Source organism: Delphinapterus leucas, chromosome 20 (genome assembly GCF_059928025.1).
Source record: "Delphinapterus leucas isolate spDelLeu-1000000601 "Yukka" chromosome 20, BTC_Dleu_Yukka2, whole genome shotgun sequence".
Taxonomy (NCBI): Eukaryota; Metazoa; Chordata; class Mammalia; order Artiodactyla; family Monodontidae; genus Delphinapterus; species Delphinapterus leucas.
In genome coordinates, this window is record NC_143148.1 from 41,028,117 (window position 1) to 41,046,493 (window position 18,377).

The following is an 18,377-nucleotide window of genomic DNA, read 5'->3' on the forward strand; positions in this document are numbered from 1 at the left end:
AAACCATACCAAAGGGAAATTACCAGAAAAGAAAAACCACAAACCAACATCCCTCATGAACACAAATACAAAAATCCTTAATAAAATGTTAGCAAATTGAAATATATAGATATATAAAATAATACATCATGATGAAATAGGTTTATCACAAGATTACGAGATTGGCTTAACATTCAAATATCAATCTATATAATTTGGCATATTAACAGACTAAGGAGAAACTGCTTACGAGTAGCTCAAAAGATGCAGAAAAGGTATTTGACAATATCCAACACTTATTCATGATAAAAATGCTCAGCAAACTTGGAATAAAAATGAACCTTCCTCAATCTGATAAAGGGTTTCCCACAGTAACCTTGCAGCTAATGTCACCCTTCATGGTGAAAGACTGAATACTTTCTCCCTAAGGTAGAGAACAAGGCAAGGATGCCTACTCTCACCACTTCAGCATTTTATTGGAAGTCCTAATCAGTGCATCAAAGCAGGGAAAAGAAAAAAAAAGGTGTACAGATTGGAAAAGAAGGAATAAAATTGTTTATTTGCAGGTAACATAGTCACGTATGTAGAAAATCCTAAGGAAGCTGAGAAAAAAAAGAAAACAGAAATAAAAAGTGAGCTTAGCAAAGCTGCAGGATACAGCCTCAACATCAACATACAATAATTAATTGTATTTCCATACTAGCAAGAAACAATTGGAAACTGTAATTTTAGCAGTACTATTTATAAGAGCATCAAAAAACATGAAATAGGGATAAATCTAACAAAATATATGTAAGAACTGTAACCAAAACTCTGATGAGAGCCAGAACAAAAGAAGAAAAAATTGAAGGACTTACACCACCTGGTTTCAAAACTTACGATAAAGCTACATTAATCAAGAAAATGTGGTATTCATATAAGGTTAACCATATAGCTGGAACCAGGAAGTCTGCATTTAAGCACATGAAAAAGTGCTCAACATTACGAGTCGTTAGGAAAATGTAAATGAAAACTACAAGGAGATACTGCTATACACCCAACAGATTGACTAATACAAAACTAACAATATCAAACTGTCAGGTAAGGACGTGGGGCAATCTGACCTCTCACACCTTGCTGACGGGAGTGCAAAATTACAAGAAGTTTGGAAAACTTTGTCAGTTTCTTATAAAGTTAAGTGTATGCCTATATGCCTACCTTCGACCCAGCAATTCTAGTTCCAGGTATTTATCCAAGAGAAATGAAAACGTATGTCCACAGGAAAAAAAGTACTTATACAAGAACATTCATAACGGCTTCTTCATAACAGCCAACCCAAATGTCCATCAACGGGAGAATGGATAAACTGTGGTTTATCCATATAGTGGAATACTGTGGAGTACGTATAGTGGAATACTACCTAGCAACAAAAAGGAACAAACTACTGATTTATGCAGCAAAGTGGATGAATCTCAGAAACACTGTGTTGAGCAAAAGAAGTCACACAAAGGAGTACACACTGTATGATTCTATTTACATAAAGTTCTAGAACAGGGAAAGCTAACCTATGGTGAAAGAAATCGAACCAGTGGTTGCTTCTGGTAGAGGGGGTAGCAGGGAATGATGGGGCGGGGGGGGGCACACAAAGCAGCTCCCTGGGGCGATGGAGGTGTCCTATATCTGGACAGGGGTGTGGGTTACAGGGCTGGAAGCATTTGTCAAACCTGACTGAGCTGTACAGTTAAGATATCGCTATGCATGCCCGTACCCAACTAAGCATTCACTGTGTAAATTATACTTCCGTTTTTAAAAGTTTTTTTTAAAGCTTCAAAAGTACAGGTTCAACACCTCCTATGAAACAACACAGAAAATTAAGAGCGCACCCTTGGACTTCCCTGGTGGCGCAGTGGTTAAGAATCCGCCTGCCAATGCAGGGGACACGGGTCCGGGAAGATACCACATGCCATGGAGCAACTAAGCCTGTGCTCCATAACTACTGAAGCCCGCGCGCCTAGAGCCCGTGCTCCACAGCAAAAGAAGCCACCGCAATGAGAAGTCCACGCACCACAATGAAGAGTAGCCCCCACTCGCCGCAACTAGAGAAAGCCCGCGCGCAGCAACGAAGACCCAACGCAGCCAAAAATAAACATAATTAATTTTAAACATAATTATTTATTTTTAAAAACCTTCACACACACACAAAAAAGAGTGCACCCCAACTTCATTCTTCCCCTTGTATGGGCCACCTCCCATGTAATGAATGTTAACAGCAAGTGTGTCCTTCCACACCCCTCTCCATGCTTCTAAGACTCAAACACTCAAATGCACATGTATGTAGGAAGGTGTGTGACACTAGCTTGTTTTTTTTAAATAACTGTTTCCTCTGTAGGTGTTTCTGCGACTTGTTTCTATCACCTAACCATACTCCAGGTCATAGCTACACAACATCCCATTCTACGGACAATGGGATTTATCCACTGTAGTAGATTTATCCATCTACTCACAAGTCTCCACTCCCTCCACCCCAATGATGGGCTGTCAGGCTCGCCCAAGTTTTTGTTATTACAAACAATGCTGCAGAAACTTCCTTCATCATACACTTAATCTCCCTGGTGCTTTCGTTTCTATAGAAGAATTTCCCAAAATGGGAATAGTGAATAAAAAAGATAAGTGTGTTATTTGTTTTAATGGATATTGCCGATTACTTTTCACAAAAAGGTTGTAGAAATCTCATTTAGTGTTCAGTCTGATATATTTTAAGTTTCTGCAGACTGGCTTCAGAAATGAAAATAAATTATGAACAAAGCATAATAATCATTTTAGGTAATTCATTATGCCTTGAAGGGGAAAATTCAACAACATATCTAAGCTCACAAATAACCAAGTTATTCTAGTTAAATATCTCCTGAGAGGTGGGATAGCATGATGGTTGAGAACTGAAGCAACCCTGGCCAAGGTATTGCCCAAACCTGACTTACATCATCTCTGTGACCTTGAATAAGTTAGTTGTTTGCACCTGAGCATCCTCATAAACAAAAATGTAAATAATAATAGTACTTATATCATTGAAGATTTAATAAAGGTAACGTGAAGAACCCGGCACACGGAGAGTGGAGAGTCCGATACATGAAAAGAGCTCTGTAATGTTAGTTATTATTGGGCAAGTTGCTTATCTTCTCTGGATCTCCATTTCCTTATCTGTAAAATGGGGACAGTAACACCATTGTCTCATAGGGCACATAAAGTGATCAGAACAATGCTGGTCTCCTCTTAAGCTTTCAATAAAATTAGCTAATGTCATTGTTAAAATGCAATGCTCACATAGAGGAACCAGGCTTGTCACCTGCGGGAATCTAAATGTGGGGTGGGTGGCACTCACAACCTCCCAAAACTCATAAGAAAGCTAAGTTCCTGCCAGGCTGACGATGATATTAAATTCTTGGAAGGCACACAACTACACTGATTGTGCCCAAGGGCCCAGACTCTGGACTAAAAGAGGGGTCTAAAAGAAACGTAGATTTCTAGAAAACAGAGGCCCTGCCCTGCACAATGCAGCCAAGAGTCACCTGCTGGGCCATGTCCATCAACGGTGGCCAATCAGTAGATGGTACCTGCAGTATCAGTCTGGAGGTTTTCAACTCTGTTTATTAACTCAACTGCGGATTTTAGCTAATTTTTTTAAAAGCTCTAGGTAAAGTCAATGATTGTACTGAGGAAAAACAAGCATAAACAAGCCCATGTTATCTCTTTACCAGGATCGAACAAACAAATAAACTTGGCATTGGTTTTACTAAAGACTCCTAGTGATGCTTTTAGCTGGAAGTTAAATATCCCTTCATTTGGGGACAGAGATATCAGCCCAGGCAGTTAACTAAACTGATGGCTGTTGACACTAGCCTTTTGCCTAATGACGACAGGTACAGAGGCCAGTGTACCTGGATTCAGGGAAACAGCTGCAGAGAAATCCGTGGCTGTGGATGGCTGGACACTCGAGTTTGTCCATGTGCCCTGAGGTGACCAGATCCCGTGAAGCTCCTCACACATACCCTGAGCACACATCGTGGATTCCCACAGGTGGATGGATCGTCCCCACCATTGGAACAGCCATACCTGTTCCCAGAGAGCTTTGGTCCCACTATCAAGGGACCAAGGAAATCCAATTTATGGTCGCAGGCTGCGTGTAGAATCTGAACAAAGGATGACGGCTACTCTTGGAAGCTACTGGATCCTCTGTACGTGAGCCTCATGAATACGCCCATGTTCACGCTTCTAGTGTGCAAATCTCCCCCGATGGCCAGGAGAGAGCCAGGGCCACTGATGGAGAGCCACATACTTCACTCAGAGGTGGATTTCTGCCTGCGCCTGGGGCCCCCTCACCGGACAATCCCCCTCCTCTAAGCAGCCCGTCCTTTCCATGGAATGGAAGGGCCAGGAGGGCGACAAGTAGCAGCCACCTCAGAGACCTCCTGGCCACAAGGAACAGAGTTACGTTCTGATCGTAGTACTCAAATAAAACATGATGTGATCTTGTTTTGTATTTGAAGCCCATAAAATCAAGTCAAGTGTTATAATGTGTGTTTGATAGGGGGAGGGGCCCTAGAAAAAATATCAATTATCCAGGTCCTTGACCGCACTATGAAGAAACTATGACAAAATAAAGTCCACCAGGTAGCATGAATAACTAAAATGAAATAAAACAGTAAAAAAATAATAATAATAATAAGTAAAGTAAAATAAAATACACTCCATGTGTTTCACATGACATCAAAACTGGATCATGGCCCCAAATTATCTGATTAAAGGCTCATGAAACACCAGCAAATTGCTTATTGATTAGAGACTGAATGATCAAGAGCCTTTTAACCATTATCCCCATCTCCTCCCTCCCACTCTTGCCTACTTGTCCTCCACACCCACTCTCAGAGTGACCTTTTGAAGGTCACTTTAGGCTGAGCATTTTCCAGGGACCCTGTTTCGTATGTTACATGTATTATCATGTGAGGACACCAGCTCCACAAGGGAAGCATTAGTGTTAGCATCTCCCCACGTTATGGATGATGACACCAAGGCGCTGAGAGGTCAAGTAACTGAATCAAGGTCCACAGCTAGTTAGTAGAGGAGCTGGGATGCCAACCCATGCAGCCCGGGTCTATAGCTCACTCTTAAGCACTTCGCTAAGTAATTCAAAGGGCAAGGATGCATTTTCTCTCGTGGGACTAAATACAGTTACTTTCATTTTCTACCTTTTAGAAATGCAACCCATAAATGTGTTTATTTTTCCTGCTGTGTCCCTGACACAGGACACATTGCTCTGGGCAATCAAAAAAAGAGAGAAGGGAGCACTGGAAGACCTCAGCTGGGTGCTCAACAGTGCCCTCCCCCAGCTCACCACACCACCACCCAACCTTAACCTGCTCTCAAAGTGAAGCGATATCATTGCCCATCGTGTAAACACACTGCTATATAAAAAGTAGATAACTAGTAAGGACCTACTGTATAGCACAGGGAACTCTACTCAATACTCTGTAATGGCCTATATGGGAAAAGCATCTTAAAAAAGAGTGGATAAAAAAACAAACAAACAACAAAAAAAACGGGGGTTTCCCTGGTGGCGCAGTGGTTGAGAGTCCGCCTGCCGATGCAGGGGACACGGGTCCGTGCCCCAGTCCGGGAAGATCCCACATGCCGCGGAGCGGCCGCGCCCGTGAGCCGTGGCCGCTGAGCCTGCGCGTCCGGAGCCTGTGCTCCGCAACGGGAGAGGCCACAACAGTGAGAGGCCCGCGTACCGCAAAAAAAAAAAAAAAAAAAAAGAGTGGATAAATGTATATGTATAACTGATTCACTTTGCTGTACACCTGAAACTAACACAACATTGTAAATCAACTATACTCCAATAAAAATGTTTTAAAAAAGAAAGTCTCAAGATCAAAAAGTTAGAGTTACCACATGGTCCGGCAATTGCACTCCTCTGCATATACCCAAGAGAAATGAAAACATGTCCTTGAGAACAACCGCACCTGAGTATTCACAGCAGCGTTACTCAGAGCAGCCAAACTATGGAAACAACCCAAGTGCCCACCAACTTACGAATGGATGAACAAAATGTGGTAGATCCATACAATGAAGTATTATGCAGCCATATAAAAAAATGAAGTAGAGACACACGCTACAACATGGATGAACCTTGGCAACATTATGCTAAGTGGAAGAAGTCGGACACAAAGGGCCACATACCCTATGACTCCATTTACAGGAAGTGTTCAGAATAAACAAATCCATAGAGACAAAAAGTAGAATCGTGGCTGCTAGGGACTGGGGAGGACAAAAGAATGGGGAGTGACTGCCAGTGGGTACCCAGCTTCTTTTGGAGGTGATGGAAATGGTCTGGAATTAGACAGTGGTGATAATTGTACAACTTCGTCAATTATATTCTTCAAAGGGATGAATTTCGTGGTATATGAGCTATATCTCAATAAAAACTATTTTTTAAAATTAGCAACTGCATTCAAAAAATCTACCCTGAAATTGTTAGAGATTCTATAGGTTAGAAACCTGATAGAATGCTTTCCCAAATTTGACAGAATTCCTATAAATATATATACTATTACCAATAAAGAGTAGTGAAACTGGGAAAAAACTGTTTTAAAGCAACAATAATAAATATATTTCCATCAGTCATGCTAGAGGAAAGACTGAATTATCCCTCTATCTATAGAAAACTAAATTTGTGGCCATATGAAGACAATGATAGTATGTAGCCAAAGATTATGGGAGAAAAATATTAGAGATACGTCAAGAAAATAATAAAATTATCTTTTCTAAGTTTCTATCATGTTCACTCTATTTGTCAGTCTTTTCTTTAAATGAGTGATTGGTTATATCTCTTCTTGTTCTAAACTAAAAATTTACTTTCAAAACAATAAAAAAGGGATGGGGAGGTGGGGAAGAACGTCTTTCTGGGCTGGAAGTGGCATCAAATTCGTATGAACATGGCCTCTACTTTTCTATCTCTTCCTTCCACGCAGCCAGAGTGGCAAGACCTGCAGCAGCGACATGGTTTTCTGTCCCTTTTGCCTCTTCTCTGTTCTCCCTCAGGGGTCCAGACTCAGGGGCCACCCCAGACCATCAAGCCGGCTTTGACAGCCTGGGACAGCTCTGCTCCAGAAATGGGGCCTCAGTCCTGTTCTGACGCTCTAAAAACTTGTCTGCCAGTGTCTCTGAGTATAGTTTTTCCCTCAACAAGGTGACCCTGCTGAGGATGGGTCTGTTCTCTCTTTTTTTTTTTACGTGGTCTTTGTTGCTGCACACGGGCTTTCTCTAGTTGCAGCAAGCGGGGGCTACTCTCCGTTGCGGTGCGTGGGCTTCTCATTGCAGTGGCTTCTCCTTTTGCGGAGCACGGGTTCTAGGTGTGTGGGCTCAGTAGTTGTGGCACACGAGCTCAGCAGTTGTGGCACGTGGTCTCTAGAGCGCAGCCTCAGTAGTTGTGGCGCACCTGCTTAGTTGCTCCGTGGCGTGTGGGCTCTTCCCGGACCGGGGCTTGAATCCATGTCCCCTGCATTGGCAGGTGGATTCTTAACCACTGTGCCACCGGGGAAGCCCCTGGGTCTGGTTCTTAAGGCACATGGACAGACTGAGCTACTCTGATGTCTCTTGAGTCCACTTAGATTTTCGAAAGGGAGTTCTTCACAGTGTCTAGCCTGGTACACCAAAAATCCACCATAGTTCTTGGGGTTAAATCTCCCTTAAACAATGTAACAAACTTTCCTTCTCCCCCTCCCCCTTTGCTACCTTCCTCTTCCCTTTCCCCTTCCTCTTCCTCCTCCTCTCCTTCTCCTTCTCCTTCTCCTTACCCTGGGAATAGCTTTCCCTCCTGGACATCATAGAAGGAAGAATGGATAGACATGAGGATTCAGGAATTCCTGGGTCCCCTGGCTGTGATAAAATCTCAGACTTGCACAACTTCTCACTCCCTGAAAAAGGAAAAGTGTGATCCAAATATGGAGACGGGACTGGACTAGATGGGTCCCTGGCAGGATAAGGCTGTCCCTCAGTGTAGCAGAGAGCTAAGTCTAGAGGAGACAAAATGTGATTGTAAAAGTGGAAAGCAGAGGGTGAGGGCCTGCCGGGCAGACTCTGGAAGGCCTTGAATACCAGTAATTCTCTCCTCATGTGACTTAGGGTTTCATATTCTAACAACACCCTTTACCGACCCACACAAATGCCCCCAGCCAGAAATGCTAAAACCAAGAGAGAAACGCACTGCAATTCTACTACCTGCCCACCCATCTCCACGTCCAGCCCCGGAGACTCTGACACAGACAACTGTGAAGAGGTGGATGTCGAAGGATAAATATCATTGGTCCCATTAATTCTCCAGGTCACTCTGCAGACTTCCTCTGTTCTGAGATGGATGGTTGGTACTATGTTCATAATAATGACCATCAAACCTTAGCATCTGTTTAACATTTTACAATGTATGTGAACTTATTTGATCTGCACAGCTCCATGAAGTAAATATGAGAGCAGCATTCTAACAATGGTATAGGTAGGAAAACTGAAACCCAGGCAGGGGAAGTGATGGCCTGGCTAAAGGTTGCCAAGTTCGCAAGTATTGTTTTATCTAATAAGTTATCTCAGTCTCCCTAATATGAATAAAAATCTTTCAAGTTTAAGGAGTCAGATAAATCTAGCCTGAGGCTTTCTTTGGACGCCTTTTATACATGGAGGGTGGGGTTGCCTGCAAATACAGTTCAGCCTCGGGGAAGAGACCACCCGCCCCCCTTGCCCTTCAGACAAAGGCACATATAGGTTTTGTGTAAAGTGGTCTTTAGGACCCCAAAATCGACAGAGCTCTCTCCTTTAAGAACCATGGATTTTATAAAAACCTGTTGCTGGTCAGCTCTCTTTCCAGACAATAGGCTCCTCTCCAGCTTCAATCACCACTCATCTTAGATAAAAGAAAGCAAGAACACATACAGAAGGCCGCAAGGGGTGTCTGTCTGAAAGCTGCCACCGGCTTAGCAGCATCAGAGCAACACGTTCCAAACATCCCAGCTGCCGGGGCAGGTCGTCCCGCTCGGAGCCCCTTGTTCTTTCTCCAGCCCTTCATGAGTAGGGACTGCCCACTGGGCCCTCTGTTCCTCCGGTGCTGCCACACCCAAGCACCCATGGAGCTGGGAGGTCCAGCTGAGACCCATTCAGTTCGAATCAGAGGAGGTCAAATCCAGCCGGGAGGGCAAGGCAGGGAGGAGACAGGAGGCCACAGAGATGCAAGCAGTCCAGACCCAGAGCAGGAAGTGGGAGCAGGTGAGCAAACTTGGAACCTCTGATAGAAGCAGGACAAAGGGGCACTGCCCCCAAATGTGGTCCTCAAAAGTATTTCCCACACAGTCCACCAAGTCCATCTTCTTCGGAGTTAATACATTCTATTTATGAAATGCATCAGGAAAGGTTACGAACTCTCAGTTGCTCACGCCATAGTAGATCGATCAATCTCTCTCTCTCTCTCTCTCTCTCTCTCTCTCTCTCTCTCTCTCATCTATCCATCCATCCACCCATCCATCCATCCATCCATCATCTATCTATCTCATTCATGTTGGCTATGAGCAGACCTGTGTCCACGTTAAAATATAACACAAACCTGTAGGTAAATTCCATCCCTACCTGAAGCAGGGTCAGAGATGCTGAAATTATCTCACACCTCCATCCATCCATCCATCTCTCCCTGCCTCTTTCCACCCATTTACCCACTCATTTGTGCATCAATTATTAATGATCCCAACTATATGCCTGGGCCTCTGAATTAGATCCACCCTCTTTCCCAAGAACCTCACAGTCTAGAGGGGGAGACGGATATGTGAACAATCCCATGGGACCAGTACCTCAGCAGGGATACAGAGCAGCACGGAAGGCTTCGGAGAGGGGGTTACAGGTGAGCAGGGCCCTGAAAGACAAGGAGGAGTTGAACAGGAGGTCAAGGTAATCAAAAGACACTCCAGGTAGAGGGAACGGCAGGTGAAAAGTCAGAGTCTGGGAATATCAGGGCCAAATCCAGAGTTAGCCTTAGGAGGAATTCTCTTTTATTGCTGGTTTGAGACAATAACTGAAATAAAGTTTCCCATATTCTCCAGTCATGGGTCCTGTTTGGCTTTGACTTCGTTAACGTGAAAATGGTAATACACAGAGAAAGAAAAGGCATAGGGAACAGCATCAGAGGAGTGGGAATAAGTCAAGTTCTGGGAATAGCAAGTAAGCAAGCCAAGATGCCCTTGGTTAATTCAAACAATCCTCCTATCCTGTACAGAAGGTGGAAAGTGATGCCAAGCCAGTGGCCTGTCACGGGAGAGACCACAGTGGCAGCCTTTCACAAACAACGTGTTCCATCGCTGACACACTGTCTTTTTCTGGGGTTCATTTAGTAGAAAGGGATACCATCTTAGTTCACATGCGCTGCTATAACAAAATACCATAGAAGTGGTGGCTTGTAAACCGCAGAAATCATTTCTCACGGTTTTGGAGGCTGGGAGGTCCAAGATGAAGGTGCCGGCAGGTTCAGTGTCTGGCGAGGGCCCACCTCCTAGTTCATAGAGGGCCATCTTTTCGCTGTGTCCTCACTTGGCAGAAGGGGCAAGGGAGCTCTCTGGGTCTCTATTATAAGGGCACCAATCCCATTCATGAGGGCTCTTAATTACCTCCCAAAGGCCCCACCTCCAAAAACCATTCGATTGGGGATTAGGTTTCAACAAATGAATTAGCGGGGGGGAGACACAAACTTTCAGCCTATAGCAGGTGCTGTCCCCCAAATCCAGACCACAAACATATTTCCCACAACCACTCCATCAAACAGAACTTCTTTGAAGTTAACAAACTCTATTTTAAATGGTAAAACACCAAGGAGTAGTATGAACTATCATTTGTTCATACCTTCGTATAAGGTTTCTTAATCAGTGTAGGCATCCCTTTTAGATTAACCATCATGGGGACTTCCCTGGTGGTCCAGCGGTAAAGAATCCACCTTACAATGCAGGGGACGCGGGTTCAATCCCTCATCAAAGAACTAAGATCCAACGTGCTGTGGGGCAACTAAGCCCATGCACCGCGATTACTGAGCTCGCACGCCTCAACTAGAGAGCCTGCGTGCCGCAAACGACAGAGCCCACACGCTCTGGAGCCCGTGTGCCACAACTAGAGAAGAGAAAACCCGCATGCCACAACTAGAGAGGAGCCCACGTGCCGCAATGAAAGATCCCGCTTGCCTCAACGAGGATCCCCTGTGCCGCAACCAAGACCTGACGCAGCCAAAAATAAATTAATTAAATAAATAAATAATAAATAGATTAACCAACGTGAAGGACTGTGAGCTTCCATGGGAGAGAGGAGAAAGAGATTTAAAGAGATCCTGAGCATAGGAGGCAGCATTCAGAGTGGAGTTTAGGAGAAGCCTGAAGTCAGCAAAAAAACACCCAGGCCCTTGAGTCAGACGCCAGGGAGACGGGAGGCTGCAAAGGGCCAGCTGTGTCCATTCCCCATCCTCTAAGGTGTCAGCTATGGGCGTTAGAGTTTGGTGTCGCTGAACATCGTCTCCCACAGTCTGTGATCATCAAGCCAGTAAATGCCTGCAGCTGAAGAAAACAGCTGCTGGATAAGATCATATTAATCATAACGCATCACAGTTTTGTAGCACTTCCTCGAGTTGGCCAGGGCTAAGCGCCTCACATGCATACTCCCAACGAATCTCCCCAGCATCCCGGGAGAGTGGTGGGATAATCCTCCTTTCACAGACATGAAAACTGAGACTTGAGAAGGTTGCATGCCCTGGATCACACAGCTTGGGAGTAGCAGAGCAGACATTTGGTCCAGGTCTGCTTTTCTGTGAAGCATCTGCTTTTACTCCCCACTGAGATGTTCTACTTGTCATGGTGCCTGGACAGAGGAGGCATGCATGCAGGTGGGCACAGTCGGGATATGATAAGTATTTGAATGAATTGGCAGTGGCTCTGAGAAAATGACTGCCTCCCTCATTATCTGTGGCAAAAATATTATACCTCTGTCTTACTGGAGAAGTTTGAAAAGTTAAACGATCCTCATGGAAAGCTCCTTGGATTCATTTCCCAGGGCTGCTGTAACAAAGTACCAAAACCTGGCTAGCTTAAAACAACAGAAATGTATTGTTTCATAGTTCTGGAGGCTGGAACTCCAAAATCACAGTGTTGCAGGGGCAGCCTCTCTCTGACAACTTTAGGGGAAAATCCTTCCTTGTTCCTTCTAGCTGCTGGTGTTGACCAGAAGTCCTTGGCATCCCTTGATATATCCCTTGAAGATATATCACTCCAGTTATATGGCCATCATTTCCCTGTGGGTCTTCACACCATCTTCCCTCTGTGTGTGTCTGGCTCTGTGTCCAAATTTCCCCTTTTTATAGGGACATCAGTCATATTGGATTAGAACCCACCCTAACAACCTCATCTTAACTTGATTACCTCTGTAAAGACCCTATTTCCAAATAAGATCAGATTCTGAAGTACTCGGAGTTAGGACTTCAACATATCTTGCGGGGGGAGGGCGCAAGGTGGGGGGGAGACATCATTCAACCCATCATGTACCTCAACCGTTAATCCTCAGAGTTAAACTTTGATTCATTTACTGCCTTCCCCTGGTTCCCACCTATGCCCGATCTGAGAATAATTACATCCTCAAGTCCCCACAGTGCTGGAGATGGTCTGGATCTATGGTTGAGACACCCCTATCCCCAGCCATGACCCTCACCCCATCCAAGTGCCACCCCTATTGTACTGCCCACCGGATTTCTAAGAAGTGCAGAGAGGCGTCGTCTCTCCCGCAACTGGCCAATTTCCCTTTCATTCTCACTTGCTAATGACATCTGTCAGCTCAGTACTAACAGCCGGGTGCCTTTCTGTCATAATCAGCTCTTTGTCCGCTGCTTCCGGTTGGGTGTTTACAGGCAGCTGGGGACAGTCAGCTGTTTTCTACAATGCTACTGTGTGCTTAAGAAGAAAAACTTGAGTCTCTTAAATTAACCACCACCCTTCAACACGGAAGCCAAGATCATAGCCACTTTACCTCTCTTTACCCCACAGATGTATCCCTGAGGTGACAGAAGGCGAGGCAGGGACTTCATAACAATACAGTTCATAACAATAGAGTTTGTACTGCTTCTAAGCACTTTCCCATCCACAATGTCTTGTCGATAAGCAGGGGGAGGGGGAGCAGGAAACCCCACTGGGGTAGATGGGGAAACTGTGGTCAGTGTCCATGGTTAAATAACTGGTAAGTGGTCTCTTGGGCCAGGTTTCTTTCTATTTTGTCACATCTCTCCTGTCCACAAGGCTGAGAGAGAACTCTGTATTTAAACAAACGCCAAGTAAGGAGGACAACTAACTTCCAAGATGGCCCATGTTCTTCTAGCCACACTAGCTTTCATTTGGAGGAATGCACCAAGTTCCATTGTGCCCCGGGGCCTTTGCACTTGGTGTTCCTGCTGCCTGGAATGCACCTCCCTCCAGGAGTCTCCCTTCAAGTATCAGCTCATGCGTCATAGCCTCCGAGAAGAATTTCTCTCTTTTTTTTAACTTTACTCAGGACTAATTGACAGATACAATTGCATATATTTAAAGTGTACAATGTGATGATTTGTTATACATATACATTATAGGATGACTAACAAGATCAAGATTATTAACATATCCATCACCTCCCTCAGTTAACATACTTAATTTTGTGTGTGTGTGTGTGTGGCTAATACCTATTCTCAGCAACTTTCAAGTACACGATACTGTATTATTAACTATAGTCACCATGCTGTACATTAGATCCTGAGAACTTATTCTTCTTATAATTAAAAATTTGTACCTCTGACCTGTGGATGAATAAAGAAAATGTGCTATAAATATATATACACACATGCACGATGGAATATTATTCAGCCAATAAAAAGAAGGAAATCCTGCCATTGGCACCAACATGGATATACCTGGAGGGCATTATGCTAAGTGAAATAAGCCATCAGACAGAGAAAGACAAATACTGTATGGGGAGGAGGAAACGGGGTTATGTAAGTCAAAGACTATTATACATTTCCAGTTATCAGAGAAGCATTTATTGATGCTTCAGGCTGGGTCACCTCTCTCATCACATACTCTCATAGAACTCTCCACCTCCCCCAAATGTTTGTCACAAGCAGAATTAGTTGATTTATCATCTGATTATATATTTAGCAGCATCTTCTCTGGGAGACAAAGGACAGGAACCAAGGATATCTTGTTCATTCCTAATCCCCAATCCCCCTTGGTCATTCAGATTTTTTAAACAAAAACCACCATATACATGTATTTACAGGGCTTCCCCGGTGGCGCAGTGGTTAAGAATCCACCTGCCAATGCAGGGGACACAGGTTCAAGCCCTGGTCCAGGAAGATCCCACATGCCATGGAGCAACTAAGCCCATGCGCCACAACTACGGGCCTGTGCTCTAGAGCCCGCGAGCCACAACTACTGAGCCTGCGTGCTACAACTACTGAAGCCTGCGCGCCTAGAGCCCATGCTCTGCAACAAGATAAGCCACCGCAGTGAGAAGCCCTCACACCACAACGAAGAGTAGCCCCCGCTTGCCGCAACTAGAGAAAGCCCACGTGCAGCAACGAAGACCCAATGCAGCCAAAAATAAGTAAAATAAATTTATTTTTAAAAAATGTATTTACAGACATTTACTCTGCCACAGGTTATACTTGATATTGCAAGAATCTGCCCAATCCCCCGATCCCCCCCTCCTATACCTGCCTCAGTAAACATCTATCAAATGAGTGAACGAAGGTTATCAACCCTATGAATTGTCCCCAGCCAACAAAGCTACCCCTTTCTCTGTACCACTCCCCTACTCCCAAGCACTTTGTTGGTAACTAGAATATAACTAAGGTGACAGTACACAAATGTGACAACTTTTTGAGACACTCACATATGTGGTCTACACATTAAACAAAATGCTTGAAATTGGGACCAGCAGAAAAGTCTCTGTCACAAAAGGGCTGTAATCTATCACGTATGACAATGGGTTGTAATTAGTGTTTTATCTGTCTCTTCCTCCAGATCATGAACTCCTTGAGGACAGTGACCATGTACTACTCCTCTGTTTCCAGGACACAGCACAGGAAACAAAGGTTTGTGGAATGAATGAATCAATGAATAAGTAAGCACACTGAGTAGTTAAAGAAGAAAATATTTTGCAATGTCAGCAAACATTGCCCAATAAATCGGCTTGGTAAGATTGGGTTTCTTTTTATTTATTTTATTTTTATTCTTTTATTTGAATTTTTTTTTATACAGCAGGTTCTTATTAGTTATCGATTTTATACATATTAGTGTATATGTGTCAATCCCAATCTCCCAATTCACCCCATCACCACCAGCCACTTTCCCCCTTGGTGTCCATACATTTGTTCTCCACATCTGTGTCTCTATTTCTGCCCTGCAAACCGGTTCATCTGTACCATTTTTCTAGATTCCACATGTATGTGTTAATATACAATATTTGTTTTTCTCTTTCTGACTTACTTCACTCTGGATGACAGTCTCTAGGTCCATTCACGTCTCTACAAATGACCCAATTTCGTTCCTTTTTATGGCTGAGTAATATTCCATTGTACATATGTACTACATCTTTATCCATTCATCTGTTGATGGACATTTAGGTCGCTTCCATGACCTGGCTATTGTAAATAGTGCTGCAATGAACATTGGGGTGCATGTGCCTTTTTGAATTATGGTTTTCTCTGGGTATATGCCCAGTATGGGTTTCTTCTTAATATCAGAATTTTCTTTCATAAGAAACCATTTGAGGGGCTTCCCTGGCAGTCCAGTGGTTAAGACTTTGCCTTCCAATGCTGGGGGTATGGGTTCGATCCCTGGTCCGGGAGCTAAGATCTCATATGCCTTGCAGCCAAAAAACCAAAACGTAAAACAGAAGCAATATTGTAACAAATTCAATAAAGACTTTAAAAATGGTCCACATCAAAAAAAAAAGAAAAAAAAGCTTAAAAAGAAACCGCTTGACTCCGCGTTAGAATGAAGAATTTTCTACTCTATTTTCCATGAAGACTTTTTCATAGCCTTACAAATTGGGGAGCCCCATGTGCTATTTTCCATTCTGATCAGTCACAAACCGTATCAGCACTTTAAACCCCAAACTCACACTATAGGTAGAAATATGCACCCTCTGACGCTGGATCCATTATTCCTGGCCAAAACTGTTCATGATATTTAGGAATAAACCTGGGCGGTAACCAAAAATAGAGCAACATGAGGTCTTAGAAAGAGGAGAAATTTTGAAGTCAGACTGACCTGGCTCTTTTCGGGGACCAACGCTCCTCATAGTTAATTCAGCATCGAATCACCTGGTGGGGGGGAGGAGGGAAGGTCTTGTTAATATTCAGATTGATTCTCTAGTTCTAAGGTGGGGTCTGATAAAAAAGTGAACAGATAAGCAAGCCAAAAACCTCATAAACAGGCAATCAAACTTAATTCAAAGCTTCCTATTTCATGTGCATGGTATTCTCAAGCCTGAGACTTTGCATTGTGTTTTACATCACATAAACAATCAGAGCTGACGTTTCTTTTTTTTTTTTAAACAATCTTTATAGATAATTTATTTTAGTTTCCTTAATAGGGAAGAAATTAAAGGAACAGAGCTAGGGATTCTCAGAAATCACATTTCTAAACCTTGGTTATAGAAACATCATTGTTATTATTATTTTTTTAACATCTTTATTGGAGTATAATTGCTTTACAATGGTGTGTTAGTTTCTGCTTTATAACAAAGTGAGTCACTTATACATATACATATATGTTCCCATATCATGCGAGGAAGGAAGAACAAAGCTGGGACTTGACTGTGAATGAGGTTTGGGGAAAACATTAGGCTCCCTGGCTGGGCGTTTAAGACCATTCATGATGTGACCTGCACTTGATCCTCTGGCCACCCCTCTCACCACAGCTACCTCACACCATGCTCAGTCCATGCCACACTACTTCCTGGTCCTGAACCATCTGTCCTCTCTGCACCGCCCACCCCCGCAAAAAAGGGTCTTTGCACATGCCACCCCCATCACTGAATTTTTTTCCTCACGCACCCAGGATATAAACATTTGCCCATCTTTCAAGACTTACCTCAAGCACCACTTCACCTATTAAGTCTTCCCTGATTCCCCAACATGAGATGACCTTTCCCTGCTCTGGCCTGCCCCACCATACCCGCTACAGATTGCCATAGCTTATATTTGTTTATAATCCATTTGTATGTCTGTTTCTTGCTCCTAAACTGAGCTCTCTGAAGTAGGCACTGTGTCCTGTGTCTGCAGAGGCCACACCTCTATCTTAGCAGGTCTTAGTCTTTGTGGAATGAAAAAATGAATGAATGAAGAATGAATGAATCTTTGCAGCAACACTACCTCTACGCCTATCACCGCCCTGATGACACTAAGTTGCAATTTTTGGCTTATATGTCTATTTCCCTGTGAAACTGTGAGCCTCTTGAAGACGGTCCCAGACCCTGCCAATATTAATCTTCACCACCTGTCAATGCTCAATAAATATTTGTTTAATGAATATAAGTTGCTTTGGATCGAAGTCAGATACAGCTCCTTCAGAACAGAAAAGATAAATGCACGATGATAAAGATTTTAAAGGGCTGTCAAGTTCATGTGTTGATTTATGGAGCAAATTAATACGACAGCATCAACACTTCCAGCCCTCCCCAATCAGTTTCAGCAATTATGTGTACCCAGGGCAGGGCGCAGCTGTTTGTGAGATGTGACACAAGAGATGTCTCCCCTGGTTTGCTGAAAGGTCTTCAACATATTTTTAGTTGACAAACAACCATGTGTTACTCATCAGACATCCCATTAAACCAAATTGTACAACTTGTTAGACAGTTTCCAATATTAATTGTGAAGGCTCTGTACATGACTTCAGTCCTGCTGGGTACTGAGCCTACCCAAAAGCCAGGAAAGGTGTGTGTGTGTGTGTGTGTGTGTGTGTGTGTGTGTGTGTGTGTGTGTGTGTGTGTGTGTACGTACACAAATATATATGTATACAGGCTTGAAAAATACAGACCCCAATGGCTTCACTTACCACCTAACGTTTTGTCCCGCCCACGTCAGTGCAATTTTGTACCAATTTCCACAGGGAATTAGCAACATGGGGTATAATAAGTTGGCATATTCCCTACCCCAGAACTCCTGAAAGTATCTAATGTTACAAGAAATATCTAAACTCTCTTGCCATAAAGTATACTTAGAAGTTTTATCAAGAAAGACTACATAGTACATATTAAATGTTGACTTGTGTGATGCAAATAGACACCATTCTGGGCCACCAGTAATGCCATGGATACCTCATCTCTGAGCACAG

The 18,377-nt window shown here is 43.5% G+C and overlaps 1 pseudogene across 1 annotated transcript in view; it reads right to left on the bottom strand.

Annotated features, from left to right (window-relative positions):
- LOC111179682 (large ribosomal subunit protein eL33 pseudogene) overlaps positions 1-18,377 on the bottom strand; it is a 482,236-nt pseudogene that overhangs the window by 250,579 nt on the left and 213,280 nt on the right. The window contains exon 4 of the transcript XR_016390866.1: positions 16,311-16,363. The product of XR_016390866.1 is annotated as a large ribosomal subunit protein eL33 pseudogene (transcript). The remainder of the gene's footprint in view (positions 1-16,310; positions 16,364-18,377) is intronic.